Source organism: Schistocerca piceifrons, chromosome 2, assembly GCF_021461385.2.
Source record: "Schistocerca piceifrons isolate TAMUIC-IGC-003096 chromosome 2, iqSchPice1.1, whole genome shotgun sequence".
NCBI classification, from domain to species: Eukaryota; Metazoa; Arthropoda; class Insecta; order Orthoptera; family Acrididae; genus Schistocerca; species Schistocerca piceifrons.
In genome coordinates, this window is record NC_060139.1 from 201,539,656 (window position 1) to 201,560,062 (window position 20,407).

At 41.9% G+C, this 20,407-nt stretch overlaps 1 long non-coding RNA gene across 1 annotated transcript in view; it reads left to right on the forward strand.

The window, feature by feature from the left end:
• The window catches only part of LOC124775102, a 322,915-nt gene that overhangs the window by 192,697 nt on the left and 109,811 nt on the right, over positions 1–20,407 (forward strand). Inside the window, exon 2 of the long non-coding RNA XR_007015596.1 lies at positions 18,859–18,899. This is a non-coding gene — a long non-coding RNA (uncharacterized LOC124775102). The remainder of the gene's footprint in view (positions 1–18,858; positions 18,900–20,407) is intronic.

Here is a 20,407-nt window from a genome sequence, read left to right on the forward strand (position 1 = left end):
TTAATCTGTTCCCATTCACATTTCACTGCTCCTTGTCGTCTCAAATGTGGTGGAGAAATGTCACTGAGAGCAGACAGTCAAGACAGACGAGTTACGAATCTCAAGGTATCGTTCAAATGAACATCTACCTTACTGATATGCACCATACTGGCGCGCAGTAATTCAGCTACAGAATATAGAAAAGATAGGGCCGCTGTACGGTGAGTGACAGCTTGAACCCCTAAGAACTTTCATCTAGTTTTCGGATAGTGTTGCCGCTGGTCGTTAAGTTTTCTGCAAGTGACGTGAGGTGAGTCCTAAATGAGCGATCCACAGTTCCGAGATACTTAAGGTGAGGGTTGTTCTTAACCACTTTGTCACAGAAGGTGACTTTCAGTGGCTGGTTTTCTAAGTGGTTGTTGAGGTGGAAGGCTCTCACTTCAGTTTTAGTAGGGTTAAGGCACAATATTCGATTTCTATAGTAATCACAAACTACTCTCAGTGTTTGGGTGAGCAGATCTTCTCTGCCTTATATGTGCTTGCTTTGAAATACAGTTGTAGTTCCATCTGCGTAGCGGAACTTTCTGGATACAATTTCTGGCGTCACTCATTTACAGATCGGACAACGGTGGGGTCAGGTAAGATCCTTGTGGCAGGCCGTTCTGGACTGCGTATGACTTGCTCCTTTTCTCGCGAAGGCAGACTCGGAAATATCGGTTTTTTTCTACATGTTGTACAACAGTGTTGTTAGTATTAAGCAAAGTACAGTTTGCTTTAGCATTAACCATCAGTCCATTCAGTCACACTTTATCGTACGCAGCAGTTAGATTTACCAACGCTACTGAAGTTTCTAATGTTTTCTGGAAACCAGTTTCAATATAAGAAGTGAGGCCAGTACTCACAGGAGCTGCAGTTTTGCCATAAGTCGGCTTGGCAGAAAGGAACTTACTGTCAGCAGTTTATAACAGACACTGAAAAGAGCAATTGGACCATAGCTTGAGGGATCGTCCTTCGGTTTCCCTGGTTTGAAAATTGCAAGAGTTTTTGATGTCTTGAAATATGCTGGTTCGATTTTTGCCTTGGTTGACGATCAATTCTGGAAACATCCCATCTAATCCAGCTGCTTTTCTTAGCTTTAGGCGTCTTATGGCTTTCTCGACCTCATTATGAGCAATAGAAGAGGAGAAGAATGACCTTTCATCGAGAGAGCCGCCTATCGTTTTCAGCTCTTCTTGCACCTTTTTTGTGGTATTGCCGCGAAGAGGAACATTGGCTGCTCGTGACTTGAAATATTGTGCAGTCTGTGATGGGGAAATCTCTAGTTTCTAGCTGATTTTTGGTGTTGGTGCTCATAACCGTCTAAGAAAAGAGTGGGTGAAATCCAGTTCTTTCATTGTCGTTAACAATCTTCGTTTGCTTTGGCCTGAGAGTGTAGTATCTAGTTGCCTACATCAGGATCACAATTGGCCTCGTTTTTCTTGAAGAGATCTTCCGTCTCCTGGTCCAGCAGGTCACATATTCCTTCCTGAAATCAACTGGCTTATTGCATTTTGCTGCTCGTACAACAATGTCAACACAGCACAAGTTGCTGGTATCCAATGGAGTCACAGATGAAATTCTTTTACGTTTGCCGTCCAGTTGGCTTTGGTGAAATTCTACCACAAGGGACTATCGCCACATTATACTTAATTCACATCGTAAGCCATTCACATCTGCGCCAGTAATTGGCTACCTAAAAATTTCTGTGTCATCGTACACCATTGGTCGGACACTAGAAGCAGCCGGACTACGAAATTACCGATCTATGCGTAGGCTGCCGTTAAGCCCAAATCACAAATTTCGAGTGGATTCGTAACTGGGAAGCATCGACTGATGATAAACGACTTTGCACCGCATAATTTTCGTGAAGACTGGTCCGCACTGTTAGTGAAATTTTTAAATGAAGTCACTTGCTTCAGGCTGTTAAAATAGCCTGAGGTGCCAAAATTGCTAGGCTGGAGATATGCACGTATACATGTGTTAGTAGTGTCGCGTACACAAGGTATAAAAGGACAATGCATTATCGGACCTGACATTTGTACTCAGGCTATTCACGTGAAAAAAATTTCCGACGTGATTATAGCCGCAGCAAGGGAAATAACAGGCTTTGAACGCGAAATGCTAGATGGAGCTAGATACACGGGACATTCCATTTCAGAAATCGTTAGGGAATTCTGTATTCCGAGATCCAGGGCACTGCCCCTATATTTGGCGTTAATGGGCTATGATAGCAGACGACCGATGCGAGTGCCTTTGCTAAGAGCACGACTTTGCATGCAGTAGCTCTCTGGCCTCGTGACCATATCGGTTGGACCTTAGAGGACTGACCTCGTCTGATGAGTCCCAATTTTAGGTTCTAGGAGCTGATGGTAGGTTTCGGGCGTGGCGCAGACCCCACTAACCCATGAACCCAAGTTGTCAACAGGGCATCGTGCAAGCTGGTTGTAGGACCATAATGGGCTGTGTTTACTTGGAATGGATTTGGTCCTCTGGTCCAAACGAACCGATCATTTAGTGGAAATTGTTATGTTCGGCTACTTGGAGACTATGTGCTGCCATTCACGGACTACATGTTCCCAAACAGCAGACGAACGTTTATGGATGGCGATGCGCCATGTCATCAGGCTACACTTGCTTGCGATTTGTTTGAAGAACGTTCTAGACAACTGGAGCGTATGATCAGGCCACCCAGATCGCCCGACATGAATTCCATAGAACATTTATGGGACCCAATCAAGAGGTTTGTTCGTGAAAATTCTGCACTGGAAACACTTTCGTAATTATGGACGGCTATAGATGCAATGCGAGTTCTGCAGGAGCTTTCAACGAGATTTAGAGTCCATATCGCATGTAGTTGCTGCACTATCGAATTGGTGCGCTACGCCGGGGAAAAGGAAATCGGACACGATATTAGGAGGTATCCCATGACTTTTGTCACTTCAGTGCATTATTTATTATGACTGCAATTTTGACAGATGGCCATCGTGAGCGTTGAGGGATACTGGGAGCCACTTTGTTTTTGTGTGGGTCCCAGTATCCCATAGTTCTTGACAATGACCATGTGTCGTAATTGCAATCGCAATAAATAATTTCTTTTTAAAAGCGGAATGACTTGATTCAAAAACGTCACGCGAGGTGGCGCAGTGGTTAGCACACTGGACTCGCATTCGGGAGAACGACGGTTCAATCCCGTCTCCGGCCATCCTGATTTAGGTTTTCCGTGATTTCCCTAAATCGTTTCAGGCAAATGCCGGGATGGTTCCTTTGAAAGGGCAATGCCGATTTCCTTCCCAATCCTTCCCTAACCCGAGCTTGCGCTCCGTCTCTAATGACCTCGTTGTCGACGGGACGTTAAACACTAACCACCACCAAAAACGTCACGACTCTGCACTTCCCCATTAGAGATGTCTCTCCAACTCGCCGCTATGCTCACTGACGATGGTCATCAGCTAGTAAAGCAGCAACCTGGGGAGAGGTCCCATGCATCCAATGCTTTGGAGAGGCAGATCGACGTAACTTCTGGCGTCACGATGTGGAGGGTTGTCGGGTATGTCTTCAGGTCACAGCAACTAATCATTGAGAGAACTCTGACGGCACAACCGTAGCTCATAGACATCCTCTGTCCTCATGAGCTAGCTTTTACGCGACATTTTTCAACAGGACAATGCTCATCCACACACGGCCCATGTCTCTACACTGTCCGCCGGAAATTGGGGTACTCCCGTCGCCAGCAAGATCCCCAAATCTATACCCGATATAACAACTGCGGGACCATCTCAGACGTCAACTCTGCTACAATGTCAGCATCCTGGACATAAAGCGGATCAGCTCGCCACAGGGGAGGATACGACGGCTTTATGATACCCCTCCCTTTCGAAACGGTTTATACATACAGCCAACAGTGAGAGGAACATAGCACTAATAAGTGGGATCTGTTGCCAGGTTCTTCGTAAATTTGACGCGATTTTGTAATCACTGAAATAAAATCACATAGCCTTTCAACCCGTGAAATTTCATTTCGTTACTTCCTCTCATTCTGGGAGCTTAATTTTATTTTTATGGGGCAGTGTGTTTTATCGAAGGGTTTCGGTTATTTGGGATCTAAAGGGATCACACACCGTGATGGATTTTGGAAAAAGTTATATCGACCCAAAAAGGGACTACACGACAAATCACTGCAGTTTATAACTTAAAACAGAAAAAAATTATCATCATTGGAAAATCTTTCACTGTACCATCGTAATTTTAATGAAAGTAATCTGTTATTAGAACACTGAATTCAATAGAAAACATGATTTTACATGGCCGTGAGACGAAAGTTGTCTTTGTTTTTAACACGTAAAATATTATTACAATTTATTGAATGTGGCTGATAAACTTCTCTCAATTTTCAAGCTGTATGAAGTGGTTGTACTTTGAGTACTCCCAAGCCAAATTCAATGAATAAATGAAACTGCAATCACCACTTGAAAACGACTAACAAATATGTGGCAGAAAACTCGTGACAATTTAGCCATTTAAATCTGATGGAAATCGGGGAGTATTATATCAGTTTATATCACTACGTCCTATGTAATAAATTTCTGTTGTACAAAAACAGCCCAAAAATCAGACTTCTGTATTCCGTTTCGAAGTATTATTTTTAAATATGTACATTATAAGTTTCTCGTTAGCTATTTTATATTCATACTGTTTACGTTCATGCATGTCAAAGTTAAAATTCCCGATCATCTCTGTAGGGGGTCTGAATAATTGGCCATTGGTAAAAGTGACTTTGATTTCTTGGTCATGCACACAACGTGCTCAGCCACCACACGTGTGTGTTTCTGAGTGTGCCTTTGCTGAAGGTATATGGAGGTGGTGGTCGAGTGGGAGGCAGCCCCGGGGCGTAGCAGGCGGCGAAAGACTTCCCAGCCGGCCTCTCCGGTTTGTCTCACAAACAGATTCCCGGTGCTGTCTGTGGCTGACACTGTCACTGAGTCAGTTGCTGTCGCCTATCGTGTTTCAGAGGAAACCTCTCAGCCTGCGAGATCCGGGCAGTCACAGAGGGTGGGATTATTGGTAGTAGGGAGCTCCAACGTTAGGCGCGTTATGGGGCCCCTTAGGGACATGCCTGTCAAGAAGGGAAAGAAAACCAATGTGCACTCCGTCTGCATACCGGGTGGAGTCATCCCAGATGTGGAACGAGTCCTACTGGACGCCATGAAGAGCACAGGTGTAGCCAAATGCAGGTGGTGGCTCACGTCGGTACCAACGATGTGTGTCACTTTGGATCAGAAGAAATTCTCTCTGGTTTCGAGCGGCTAACGGAAGTGGTAAAGGCTGCCAGTGTTGCTTGCAAGATGAAAGCAGAGCTGATCATTTGCAACAGTCGACAGGACCGATTACGGACTTATGGTACAGAGCCGAGTGGAAGGTCTGAATCAGAGGCTCAGGCGGTTCTGCGACCGTGTAGGCTGCAGATTCCTCGACTTGCGCCAAAGGGTGGTTGGGTTTCGGGTTCCTCTAAATAGGTCAGGTGTCCACTATACACGGGAGCCGGCTACACGGGTAGTATGGGCTGTGTGACGTGGAATGGGCGGTTTATTACGTTAGAGGGTCTCGGTAAAACACAAGAAGGGCTTCAGTCACAAAGGGTGCAGGTCGAACACAGGAAGAACGTAGATACAGGAACCATCGGTACAATTTTTGTAAATTGTCGTAGCTTTGTTGGGAACGTACCAGAGCGCCAATCGCTAATAGCACTGACGCTCAAATAGTGATAGGCACTGACAGCTGGCTGAAGCTGGAGATAAGTTTGGCCGAAATTTTTGCGAAGAACCTAACGGTGTTCCGAAAGGATAGGATAAACACAGTAGGCGATGGCGTGTTTGTTGCTGTTAGAAGTAGTTTATCTTGCCGCGAGAATGAAATACCTACATCCTGTGAGTTAGTATAGGCAGAGGTCATTGTTGGCAACCGGAATAAAATAATAATTGGATCCTTTTACTGACCTCCAAATTCAGATGATATAGCTGCTGAAATGTTCAAAGAAAACTTGAGTTCAATTTCAAACACGTACCCGACTCATACGATTATAGTTGGTGGTGACTTTAACTTACCCCCGATATGTTGGCGAAAATACATGCTTAATTCCAGAGGTAAGCATAAAACATAATCCGAAATTATGCTAAACGCATTCTCTGAAAGTTATTTCGAGCAGTTAGTTCATGAGCCCACGCGAATAGCAAACGGCTGTGAAAAAACTCTTGACATGTTAGCAACAAATAATCCTGAGTTAATAACGAGCATTAAACCGATACGGGAATTAATGAACACAGGGCTGTCGTAGCGAGATTGAATATTGTAACCCCCAAATCCTCTAAAAAAAAACGAAAAAAATACCTATTCAAAAAAGCAGACAAAAATTCACTTGACGCCTTCCTGAGAAACAATCTCCACTCATTCCAAATTAATGACATAGGCTTAGACCAGTTTTGGCTTAAATTCAGAGATTTGGCTTAAATTCAGAGAAATAGTATCGGCAGCAATTGAGACATTTATATCCTCTTTGGTACACAAAGCGGGTCATAACACTGTTGCAGAAACAACGAAACAAACATGCCAAATTGTGAACTTCAATGGGAGATGCTTATAACAGTTTCCACAACGAAACTTTGTCTCGACACCTGGCAGAAAATCCAAAGAGATGTGAAGTATGTTAGCGGCAAGAAACAATCAATGCCTTACTGCGCGACAGGGATGGAGATACTATCGAAGACAGTGCTGCCAAAGCAGAGTTACTAAAAACAGCCTTCCGAAATGCCTTCACAAAAGAAGACGAAGTAAATATTCCAGAATTCGAATCACGAATAGCTGCCAACATGAGTAACGTAGAACCATATATCCTCGGAGTAGTGAAGCAACTTACATCACTTAACAAAAACAATTCTTCTGGTCTAGACTGTGTACCAGTTAGGTTCCTTTCAGAGTACGCTGATGCATTAGCTCCATACTTCACAATCGTATACAACCATTAGCGTACGAAAGAACCGTTCCCAAAGACTGGAGGTCACACCAATATTCAAGAAAGCTAGTAAGAGTAATCCACTGAATTACAGGCCCATATCATTAACGTCCCCCCTCCCCTCCTCATGAACCATGGACCTTGCCGTTGGTGGGGAGGCTTGCGTGCCTCAGTGATACAGATAGCCGTACCGTAGGTGCAACCACAACGGAGGGGTATCTGTTGAGAGGCCAGACAAACGTGTGGTTCCTGAAGAAGTGCAGCAGCCTTTTCAGTAGTTGCAAGGGCAACAGTCTGGATGATTGACAGATCTGGCCTTGTAACAATAACCAAAACGGCCTTGCTGTGCTGGTACTGCGAACGGCTGAAAGCAACGGGAAACTACAGCCGTAATTTTTCCCGAGGGCATGCAGCTTTACTGTATGATTAAATGATGATGGCGTTCTCTTGGGTAAAATATTCCGGAGGTAAAATAGTCTCCTATTCGGATCTCCGGGCGGGGAATACTCAAGAGGATGTCGTTATCAGGGAAAGAAAACTGGCGTTCTACGGATCGGAACGTGGAATGTCAGATCCCTTAATCGGGCAGGTAGGTTAGAAAATTTAAAAAGGGAAATGGATAGGTTGAAGTTAGATATAGTGGGACTTAGTGAAGTTCGGTGGCAGGAGGAACAAGACTTCTGGTCAGGTGACTACAGGGTTATAAATACAAAATCAAATAGCGGTAATGCAGGAGTAGGTCTAATAATGAATAGGAAAATAGGAATGCGGGTAAGCTACTACAAACAGCAAACTGAACGCATTATTGTGGCCAAGATAGATACGAAGCCCACACCTACTACAGTAGTACAAGTTTATATGCCAACTAGCTCTGCAGATGACGAAGAAATTGAAGAAATGTATGATGAAATAAAAGAAATTATTCAGATTGTGAAGGGAGACGAAAATTTAATAGTCATGGGTGACTGGAATTCGAGTGTAGGAAAAGGGAGAGAAGGAAACATAGTAGGTGAATATGGATTGGGGCTAAGAAATGAAAGAGGAAGCCGCCTGGTAGAATTTTGCACAGAGCACAACATAATCATAGCTAACACTTGGTTTAAGAATCATGAAAGAAGGTTGTATACATGGAAGAACCCTGGAGATACTAAAAGGTATCAGATAGATTATATAATGGTAAGACAGAGATTTAGGAACCAGGTTTTAAATTGTAAGACATTTCCAGCGGCAGATGTGGACTCTGACCACAATCTATTGGTTATGACCTGTAGATTAAAACTGAAGAAACTGCAAAAAGGTGGGAATTTAAGGTGATGGGACCTGGATAAACTGTAAGAACCAGAGGTTGTACAGAGTTTCAGGGAGAGCATAAGGGAACAATTGACAGGAATGGGGGAAAGAAGTACAGTAGAAGAAGAATGGGTAGCTTTAAGGGATGAAGTAGCGAAGGCAGCAGCGGATCAAGTAGGTAAAAAGACGAGGGCTAGTAGAAATCCTTGGGTAAGAGAAGAAATATTGAATTTAATTGATGAAAGGAGAAAATATAAAAATTCAGTAAATGAAGCAGGCAAAAAGGAATACAAACGTCTCAGAAATGAGATCGACAGGAAGTGCAAAATGGCTAAGCAGGGATGGCTAGAGGACAAATGTAAGGATGTATAGGCCTATCTCACTGGGGCTAAGATAGATACTGCCTACAGGAAAATTAAAGAGACCTTTGGAGATAAGAGAACGACTTGTATGAATATCAAGAGCTCAGATGGAAACCCAGTTCTAAGCAAAGAAGGGAAAGCAGAAAGATGGAAGGAGTATATTGAGGGTCTATACAAGGGTGATGTACCTGAGGACAATATTGTGGAAATGGAAGAGGATGTAGATGAAGATGAAATGGGAGATATGATACTGCGTGAAGAGTTTGACAGAGCACTGAAAGACCTGAGTCGAAACAAAGCCTCCGGAGTAGACAACATTCCATTGGAACTACTGACGGCCTTGGGAAATCCAGTCCTGACAAAACTCTACCATCTGGTGAGCAAGATGTATGAAACAGGCGAAATACCCTCAGACTTCAAGAAGGCAATACTGACCTTACGACTTATCTTAGAAGAAAGATTAAAGAAAGGCAAACCTACGTTTCTAGCATTTGTAGACTTAGAGAAAGCTATTGACAATGTTGACTGGAATACTCTCTTTCAAATTCTAAAGGTGGCAGGGGAAAAATACAGGGAGCGAAAGGCTATTTACTATTTGTACAGAAACCAGATGGCAGTTATAAGAGTCGAGGGACATGAAAGGGAAGCAGTGGTTGGGAAGGGAGTAAGACAGGGTTGTAGCCTCTCCCCGATGTTGTTCAATCTGTATATTGAGCAAGCAGTAAAGGAAACAAAAGAAAAATTCGGGGTAGGTATTAAAATTCATGGAGAAGAAATAAAAACTTTGAGGTTCGCCGATGACATTGTAATTCTGTCAGAGAGAGCAAAGGACTTGGAAGAGCAGTTGAATGGAATGGACAGTGTCTTGAAAGGAGGATATAAGATGAACATCAACAAAAGCAAAACAAGGATAATGGAATGTAGTCAAATAAAGTCGGGTGATGCTGAGGGAATTAGATTAGGAAATGAGACACTTAAAGTAGTAATGGAGTTTAGCTATTTGGGGAGCAAAATAACTGATGATGGTCGAAGTAGAGAGGATATAAAATGTAGACTGGCAATGGCAGGGAAAGCGTTTCTGAAGAAGAGAAATTTGTTAACATCGAGTATAGATTTAAGTGTCAGTAAGTCATTTCTGAAAGTATTTGTATGGAGTGTAGCCATGTATGGAAGTGAAACATGGACGATAAATAGTTTGGACAAGATGAGAATAGAAGCTTTCGAAATGTGGTGCTACAAAAAAATGCTGAAGATTGGATGGGTAGGTCACATAACTAATGAGGAAGTATTGAATAGGATTGGGGAGAAGAGAAGTTTGTGGCACAACTTAACCAGAAGAAGGGATCGGTTTGTAGGACATGTTCTGAGGCATCAAGGGATCACCAATTTAGTATTGGAGGGGAGCGTGGAGGGTAAAAATCGTAGAGGGAGACCAAGAGATGAATTCACTAAGCAAATTCAGAAGGCTGTAGGTTGCAGTGCTGGGTACTGGGAGATGAAGAAGCTTGCACAGGATAGAGTAGCATGGAGAGCTGCATCAAACCAGTCTCAAGACTGAAGACCACAGCAACAACAACAACATCATTAACGCAGATATGCAGCAAAATTTTGGAACATATATTGTGTTCGAACATTATGAACTACCTTGGGGGAAACGGTCTATTGACACACAGTCAACCCGGATTTAGAAAACATCGTTCTTGTGAAACCCAACTAGCTCTTTATTCGCAAGAGGTATTGAGTGCTATTGACAAGGGATTTCAGCTCGATTCCGTATTTCCAGATTTCCGGAAGGCTTTTGACACTGTACTACACAAGCGGATTGTAGTGAAATTGCGTGCTTAAGGAATATCGTCTGAGTTATGTGACTGGATTTGTGGCTTCCTGTCAGAAAGGTCACAGTTCGTAGTGATTGACGGAAAGTTATCGAGTAAAAGAGTAGTGTTTCCTCAGGGTAGTGTCAGAGGACCTTTACTGTTCCTTAGCTATATAAACGATTTGGGAGACAATCTGAGCAGCCGTCTTAGTTTGTTTGCAGATGACGCTGTTGTTTATTGACTAATAAAGTCATTAGAAGATCAAAACAAATTGTAAAACGATTTAGAAAACACATCTGAATGGTGCGAAAATTGGCAGTTGGCTCTAAATAACGAAGAGTGCGAGGTAATCCACATTACTGGCGAAAGGAATTCGTTAAACTTTGGTTACACGTCAAATCAGTCAAATGTAAAAGCCGTAAATTCAACTAAATTCCTAGGAATTACAATTATGAAGAACTTAAATTGCATGAAACACATAGAAAACGTTGTGAGGAAAGCTAACGAAAGAGAACGTTTTATTGGCAGGACACTTAGAAAATGTAACAGATCTACTAAGGAGACTGCCTACACTACGCCTGTCTGTCCTCTTTTAGAATACTGCTGCGCGTTGTGGGATTCTTAGCAGATAGGACTGACGGAGTACATCGAAAAAGTTCAAAGAAGGGCAGCACGTTTTGTATTATCGCGAAATATTGGAGAGTGTGTCACTGAAATGATACAGGATTTGAGCTGGACATCATTAAAAGAAAGGCGTTTTTCGTTGCGACGGAATCTTCTCACGAAATTCCATCACCAACTTTCTCCTCCGAATACGAAAATATTTTGTTGACCTCGACCTACATAGGGAAAAATGATCTCCTTGACAAAAAAAGGGAAATCAGAGCTCGTATGGAAAGATACAGGTGTTCGTTCTTTTCGCGCGCTAATAGACACTGAAATAACAGTGAATTGTGAAGGTGGTTCGATGAACCCTATGCCAGGCAATTAAATATGATGTGCAGAGTATCCATGTAGATGCTGAATAGGAGCTTTCGAAATGTGGTGCTACAGAAGAATGCTGAAGATTAAATAGGTAGATCACATAACTAATGAGGAGGTACTGAATAAAATTGGAGAAAAGAAGAATTTGGGGCACAAGTAGAAGAAGAGAAAATCAGTGAAAATCAAAACAGTTTTATTTGAAACGGTCAGCTACACCTTCCAGCTACTTCTCTACACAGTGTCGCTCAGACTGAGACATATGTCGTAGCGATGTACCAACTTTTTAATTCCTGCGTTATAGAAGACAGCCGCCAGTGCTTTTCGACAATTTTCTACTCTGGACTGCAGCTCATTGTATGTGTCAAAATATTGTATTAATAGCTAGCGGTTCATTTGAGCAGAGATGAACCTCAGGTTTAGCCATTTACGGGCTGTAATGCGGGTGATCAAACACATCCCATCGGAAAAGCTGCAGGAGCGTTTTAATTGACCCCTGCACAGTGAGGCCGAGAATTGTCGTGTAGCCGCGCAGGATTAACCAAGCGGTCTAAGGTTCTGCAGTGCTGGACTGTGAGGCTGGTCCCGGCGGAGGTTCGAGTCCTCCCTCGGGCATGGGCGTGTGTGTTTGTCCATAGGATAATTTAGGTTAAGTAGTGTGTAAGCTTAGGGACTGATGACCTTAGCAGTTAAGTCCCATAGGATTTCACACACATTTGAACATTTTTGAATTGTCATGTAGAACGAACCGCATGACAGTTACGTTATGTGGATTGCATAGCTTCAGGCGAAATCTTTCGCCAGGCCCTCATACTTGGCGGGAGATGCTAATTTCTAGCCATCTTTGCGTTCTCACTGTGAGCTCAGAACCAAAAAGAGCGACATGATGCGATCGAGGGGCATACTAAATACAGTGCCCAACGCATATGTGCAAAGCTTCATCAGATTTTCACTGCATTTTCCATTTCGCGTCCCATCGTTCCTTACTTTCCGAATAACACTCGTAATTTGACACTGGTCTCATTATTCGCAATTTACCCAGACGCCAACTGACGGCACGGGAAATTACGTACGTTAGCACCTCGGCGTTTGAAGTGGTGTCGTAATTTTTCCGTTCAGTTTTTTTTCCGTATCGCCACCGTTAATTTGCGAGGCCAGATGGTCACAGCTAGCACTGCGAATGGCTTAATCACTCATTGGCAATTCCCTTTATCGGGTGCCCAGCAAGCAGCGTAATTGGAGGATTAATAATGGAGCCTGGCGTTTAGTCTTCGTTACACCGCTTCACTGGCACCTACCTCATACGTGCTGTATTGCTCGGCTACATACACGCTCCTATTGTAATAGCAGAGTTATCGACAGATAATGAACTGAGCGCTAGAGCCCAACATGTAATCCTTTAACTGACACAGACTCATATTTTCAGTAAGCGAGATTATTGATTAAATCGTCGACTCTGCAGTTTATTAGATGCTAAACAGGGACATGGAGCAAGGGTGGAGAGGGAGTGGAGGAACAGGGTGGAGGGAGGGTGAAGCTAAACGGGCGCAGAAACTATTATAGCTCTGTTATGACGTGCACGAAGCAAGGAATTAACAGACATTGCCGCAGGTAATCTTCCGATATTAGCTTATAGCAGAAGGCAAATTAGAACAGTTTGTAGCGTCATTCACATTTTTTATCGTAAAGCAGTATTCACACTCTCACCCGTTAATATTTTACATGTCTATCTGTTTCATGATATTTTTAGTTTTATGGAAAAAAACGTAAGAACCGTGTAAAAATATAAGCGCTGTCGTAGGTTTTATTTATTTCCTGTCTAACCTACATGGCACGTTATATGTCTCTTTCAGTAGTGATGTAACTACCTATCTGTATCTATATAATCTAAGCGCTTTTATTCAGTGGTGTAATGAGTGTGTGATACCGGTCTACAATATACTTACTAGACCTTCAAAATAATTTTTTTTCGATTAATGACGTACAATTCAAGGTCATATTACTGTTAGTGACACAGCTGTTTTATACCAAAAACTAAAATGAAATGCAAAAGATAAATCTGACTTTATCAAGCAGAAATACGTACGTAAACCAAGTGCTGTCTTTACCATTGCAGATGAACCTATACCTGTGTATGCGGACTCTGGTAACGGCATTGTAGTTTTGTCTCTGCTAGATTTAGAGAATTAAAGTAGGTGAGCTAGGATCGGCCTCGACAAAGAAGTTCAATAACATAGTTGTGCGATTTATTTAGCATTTCGGACCAGTGTGTCGGTAGCTCTCACAGTGTTATGCACGAACTGGTACTGAAACGTTATAGTGGAACGGTAAAGCAGCGGGTGATCAGTCCAGATACTGTTGTTGGACGTTGAAATCGTTGTGTTTAAATATCTAGCTCTCCTCTTAAGATGTGTTCCCACACTTTTACTCACTGCCTTCTCAAAAATGTTTTGAAACACGGATAGTAGAGAGACCGACATGTTTGGATTTTTACACTACGCCTATCGTGATTCGGCCCTTACCAGGTGTAGAAGTATGAAACCGGAATTTCGCTATAGATGGTGCTAGGCGTCAGTGTAGCGCCCGTGAGACCGCGTCTGCAGCGGCGTCTGCTTCTTATAATGGCTGACGACGAATGTCAGCACACAGTAACCCGAATTCCATACTTCAGTATCTGTTTCAAGCTCGTAAATGCGCCGAGTTTTGTGCCAACGAACTACGATTTGCGGACAGCATTGGTTTTCTATTATCGTTTGAAGAAAACTGCTGCAAAATCGCATGGAATGCATGTCGAAGCTTTCGGCGAAAATGCTCTTGGGAAAACACAGTGTTTCAAGTAAATAAAAAATTTCAAATGTGGTGATTTTGACGTGAGAAACGACGAGTGCGGGAAACCACCGAAAAAGTTCGAAGACAACGAATTGCAGGCCTTACTGGTTGAAGATGATACTCTAACTCTACAGAAACTCGCGGAACATTTGAATGTGAAGCAGAAAGCCATTTCTCTTCAGTTGGAAGTTATGAGAAAGGTGCAGAAATTGGGAAAATGGGTTCCGCGTGAACTGAATGAAAAGCAGCATGCAAATCGAAAGACCACTTGGGAAATGCTGCTACCCAGATACAAAACAAAGTCGTTTCCCCATCGAATAGTGGCAGGTGATGAAAAATGGATATAATGGAGAATCATATGTTGTCGTAAATCATGGGTGAATCCAGGCAAACCATCGACGTCCACTGCAACACCAAATCGCTTTGGAAAGAAGACAATGCTCCGTGTTTGGTGGGATCAGAAGGGTGTCGTCTATTATGAGCTGCTAAAACCTGGTGAAACCGTTAAACACTGATCGCTACCAACAGCAAATGATCGATTTAAATCGACTGAAATATGGGAAAAGGCAACACAGAGTCATATTGCTCCATGATAAGTCCCCATCACCAATAGCAAAACGTGTCAGGGAAACGATGGAGGCATTCGCTTTGGAAATACTAGGGCATGCGGCTTGTTCTCCAGACTTGGCTCCGTTCGATTATCATCTATTTACATCGCTAGGACAAGCTCTCGCTGAACAACGCTTCGGTTTGTATGAAAATGTACGAAAATGGCTCGCTGACTGGTTCGCTTCAAAAGAACTGTTTTTTTATTTTTTATTTTTTGGGTGGCATTAATAACCTTCCGGAGAGGCGGGAGAAACGTAAAAATAGCAATAGAGATTATTTTGAATAAAAGATTATCTATCAGTTTCAAACAACAGACGTATTGTTATTGCAGTCAAACACCGGTTTCATACTTCTACACCTGGCATGTTTCATTTTCGGCGAGTCTCATTTTATTTTTGTAAAATACACTGGGCGCACAAAAGAAGGAGAAGGGGCTACTAAATGAAACTTCATGTTTTGATGTAACGTTACTGCAGTGATTATCAAATCGAGTCAAATTTAAAAAGAACTTGGCAGTATTAGCTTATTTATCAATATGATGATGCAGCCCTTCTGGCTTAGATACACGCACTGATTCCGTTGAGAAGGGTGTGATAACATCATTGCATGCTCTCCTGATGCAAGCTAGTCCGCAACTGGTGCTTGGTATGAAGGATACTGGCAGTGGGACGGACATGATTTCCGATGTTATCCCACACATATTCTTTGTAGACTTGGCCACTGTTTCTATGTTTCGATACAGTGTATCGATACGTGGAACTCTTTCAGTGTTTCGGAACGGCTACGGTTCACTGTTTCGAAACAGTGATGTTTCATTCCACCCCTGTCTCGGATAACTGGACCAGATTCGGTCTCGAGCCAGACACACAAACTGTATCATTGTTTCAAAATAAGGCTGTTTCAGTCCACCAGTGCTTGGGACGGACTAATTGTATCGAAACAGTGGTTTCACTCCCCTCTGTGTCGGACGAGATTCGGGCTCGGCACAGGTACTGAAACACATTTAACATGCCTCTTCATGAAACACTTTCAAGAGTGTCGAAATCTTTTTGACAGGCAATAGCATGAAGCTTAAGATATCCGAAAATAAAGCTTCGTTTCTAGCTGTCTGTCATATTCCGAAATGGCGTAACACCTGCTTTATAAACACTACCCAAGCAATAAAACAACGCATACTATTCACATTCAGAATAATAAATATGTGAAAATCATTGTTAAATTACACTTTCTGATAACATACGCTTCTCTATTCATGTACAGTAATCATATTAAGAAACGTAAGTAAGCCTACAACATTTTGAATAAAAAAAGGCGTAGAGTGACAGTTATTAGACATATACATAAATTTGATGTAGGTATAATTGCAAGCAACCTGTTTGACATATCACTGATAGTGTAATGGTGAACGGGAAGGACTAGGAAGCATGGTGAATTTATAGTAACGGTTCGAAACACCTTGAAAGACAACATTTTCTTCTGTTATATTTTGTTATTTATTCGAATTATTTGGCGTTATTTGTGAGTCTGTAGTCACTGTGCCTATTATCCTCAATGATTCCCTTTGTGTGCCTGGAAATCAGCAGGATGGGTATATTACCCATACTAACGGAATGTGGGAATCCCAGTAGCATATCCGTTGTTTTTGCAGTTTGCTCCCACCTCCAGTTCCATTCGTGGTGGCTCTTCTGTCTTCAGCTATGGCTGTCCTCAGCCAATTGAAAAGTATGAAAGTCACACGACACGAAAGCAGCGCATTTGCTACAAAAATACGGAACTGCCAAGACGCCTAAGTGATAATTTCATACTTTCTGCGATATGATTAGCGCTCTCGCACCTCATTTATGTTTAAGTGGACATACTTATACAGTAGACAGTCAAGATGATAAAATGTGTAGGTTTATTAGATTACAAAACACAAACTGTTTCACTGTTTCGAAACAGCGTATCGAAACATTACATTGTACTGTTTCATTTGTTTCGGAGCAGTTACGTGTTTCAGTTTGCCCATTTCTAATTCTTTGGATGTGGAACGTCCCCTTAGAAAAATTAATGAATTACTGTGCTGGTAAACCTCTTACATTATTTGATTTTCAAACAGCTGAGCAGAACTGAACATACTCAGACATTTCGCTCTTTACCTATTCTGATCAACACTACACTGACACACAATATTTTTAGCGCAACGCAATTTGACTTTCAATAATCCCTACAAAAGAATGGCCCTGACTAACACTAAACTACCCCTTTCACAAATCACTTACGTCACAAAAACCTTCGTTACTCGAACTACTGCAATATAGCGACCGCCACTACTGCCAGCTAAATAAAAGATTCAAACTACTGAAGGCCATAACTACTGATAGGCATAGTTAGCAAATGAAAGATTTTGATAGAGAACAAACAATGTATATTACCTTAATAGTGTTCAAAAGTCATAATGTATATAGCAGTTCATGACATCCAGTCTTACAAATTTACTGTCTCTGATGGACACACGTCCAGATCATCCGTTCTCATAACTCCGCCATTTCTCTCCACACATCCACCACTGCTGGCGGCTCACCTCCAACTGCGCAACGCTACGCGCTGTTAACAGCCAACTGCCCAACACTACAACAGCAAACAACAATGCAAACCAGCCACGGACTGCACACAGCACAGCCAGTGATTTTAATACAGAGCGCTACGTGGCGTTACCAATAAAAAAAACCTAAACAGCCTACTTACAGATGGACAGATCTAGGGATCTAGGTGGCCACTGGAATACCTCAGCATCATGCAGAATGATGAAAATTGTCATCACAACACTGTCATTTGAGAGATAACATATGAGGACGCAGGATGTCTGCGACATGCCGTTGTTCTAACACATACCTCAGTTATTATCAGCTGTGATCTGAAGTCATACCCAATAGCTCCCTACACCACGGCACCAGAAGTAACATCGCTGAGCCTCACCAGAACATTGGAAGAACCGAACCTCTCCCCATATCACCACCATACTCACCGATGATAGTCATCTGGATCAGAGCAGATCCGCGATTCATCACTGAACAATGAGTTACTCATGAATAGTCAGCTTTTCCCGTTCACAACACTATTTCAAACGCAGCCATCTTTGCTGTGGTGTCAACGGCAGCATAGGCTTGGGATTAGAATTCGGTAGTCCGACTGCTGCCTGTCTCTGACCAATATTGCGGGATGACAAAGAATGTTGCAGAGAGCTCATTACTTGTTCTCGGATGGCAGGCGCAGGTATGAATGGGTTACCATGTGCTTGGTGCACAATACGGCGATTCTCCTACGCTATGGTCACACGTGTTCGACCAAAACCAAGACGACCTGAATGTCTGCCATCACGTTTCCATGCTGTCCAACATCAAGCCACCGTCAGATCGGAGTGCCTCACAAATTGGATATTGCACGATTCGACCAACTGAGCAAATCGGAGCCCACAATGAAGCGCCTTTGACACTCTATCAGGTGATGATAACTTTGTCTCACAGGGGTACACGGAATATGTCCCCTTCGTAGCGACCTTTCGACCTATGAAGCTGTTCATGCCTCTTATAGACCTACTAGTACTGGTAAGAACACTAAACGCGGACATTTTGGTGATCGTTCTGTCACAGAGGATTGCTATTCTAATCATTTACATACTACCCACCAATAGTGGGCAACTGTACGAAGTTAACTTGACTTCCGACCGTGTCTTCTGGGTGTTTCACTTTTTTATGAGCAATGTACCATACAAAATTTGATTGTGTTTGCTCACCTGAAACTGCATGCGTTGTAATGGGGTCGAATGAGATAATACACGGGTACATATAAGTTAATGTAACTTTTACTTATTATGTAAACTGAAGATGGAGGGTGTAACGTTTACATGTGTAGGAGAATGAGGAAATAAACTTTTCTTTAAGTAACGTTTGAATTTGTATTTCAGATACGGGAGGGCGGAAACGTTATAACTAGCACTCCCGTTAGGTAAGTTCAAAGTACTTAATTTGGCTTCAGCTAGACACAGAACTGCTAAAATGTAAAATGACTCCTCGAATAATTATCTTCATTGAAAGTTGTAATGAAAACTCTCTATAATTTTTATCCACTTATGCCTGTCTGGGCTTAAAATACATCGTTAGCAGCAAGTCAATAATTGACTACGCACAGGAAATTTAAAATGCCGCGCTGAACGAAAGTTGACTTAGAAAAGATCTGATAACAATCTGCTGCATAAAAAGTAAATTCATTTTTAGAAAGAGATTTATACTTTAAGAAGGTTCGATCTGTGCCTTTCGGCGTCTGACTGAGAGTTCTAGTCAACGTAATGCTACCAAATACTGATGTGCTACACAGCGATTCTTGTTAACATTTATCAGTAGGATATTGTGTCATACTCCTTAAAATAAAACAAGTTATTGTCTGGATTAATTATTATTCGAATAATGAAATTACACTAGTTCACTAAAACAGATGTTTGCATGCTCTGTTCAAGATACGGAAGGGAAGAGAAAAATAGTCGGTAGTCTCTTTTTATCGTTCATCAAATATATTGTTAGAGTTCACTAACACTAGGTCAATCGTATACTTCTCTGATTTTCATTCAGTTACAATTCATGAATTGGGAAAAATGATGAAACTAATAATTATCACTGTCCAATGCAGTATTCATAAGCCATGATTTTGTAGAGAAATTTCTAAGCCCCTTTCGAGGCGTTACACAGCCCCTGAATGGTAGAGGCCACGCACTATCTACTGTCTTTGTTTGTCCCATTCAGCTGTGTCCGGTTGTTTTATTGTCATTATAAGAGTAACAATTTGACAACTGCTTCATAATCACAGTGTGAAACACCAAGTGAATACACCATTACACATACCATCACTTCTCTGCTAGTGTCTGGTCCATAAAATTCACCTTAACACTTACTACACTTTTAAAAGGTACAGGTACTCTAATTTGCCGCTAGGTTTGCTCAATTCAGTTTACAAATATCAGTACCGTAGTTTTATATGGAGGAATAGTTCCTTACAAATGAGTTAAAAATCACATACAATACTATTTTAAAATGGAATTATAGCTCAGTTTTATAAGCTAGTAGCTTCGTTATCCAAAATTATTTACCAAATCCACGATGGTTTTATCCTATTAGCTTTTGTCATCTCCAAGTAAGAAGTTATGTATAACCAATTAATATATTACACAAGGTAAGCTAATGTATTTGTATTAATGTATTTGTACTAAACACAACATACAGAAATCTAAGAATTTTGGCCTGGTTTTAGACTTGTACATTCCAAGAAAATTTTAGAGTTTGGGCTTTTACCTATAAAGATAGGTAGATTCATAATTTTTTAAATAGAACTATCAACACCAGCGAAACAATTGTATTGGCAAGTAACTACCTGCGTTTGTCTCGCTCCCTTTTTATAGACTGATTGTGTTAATCAGCATTTGGGTACGGCCAGGGCTTAAATGACTCCCACATCAATGGCAA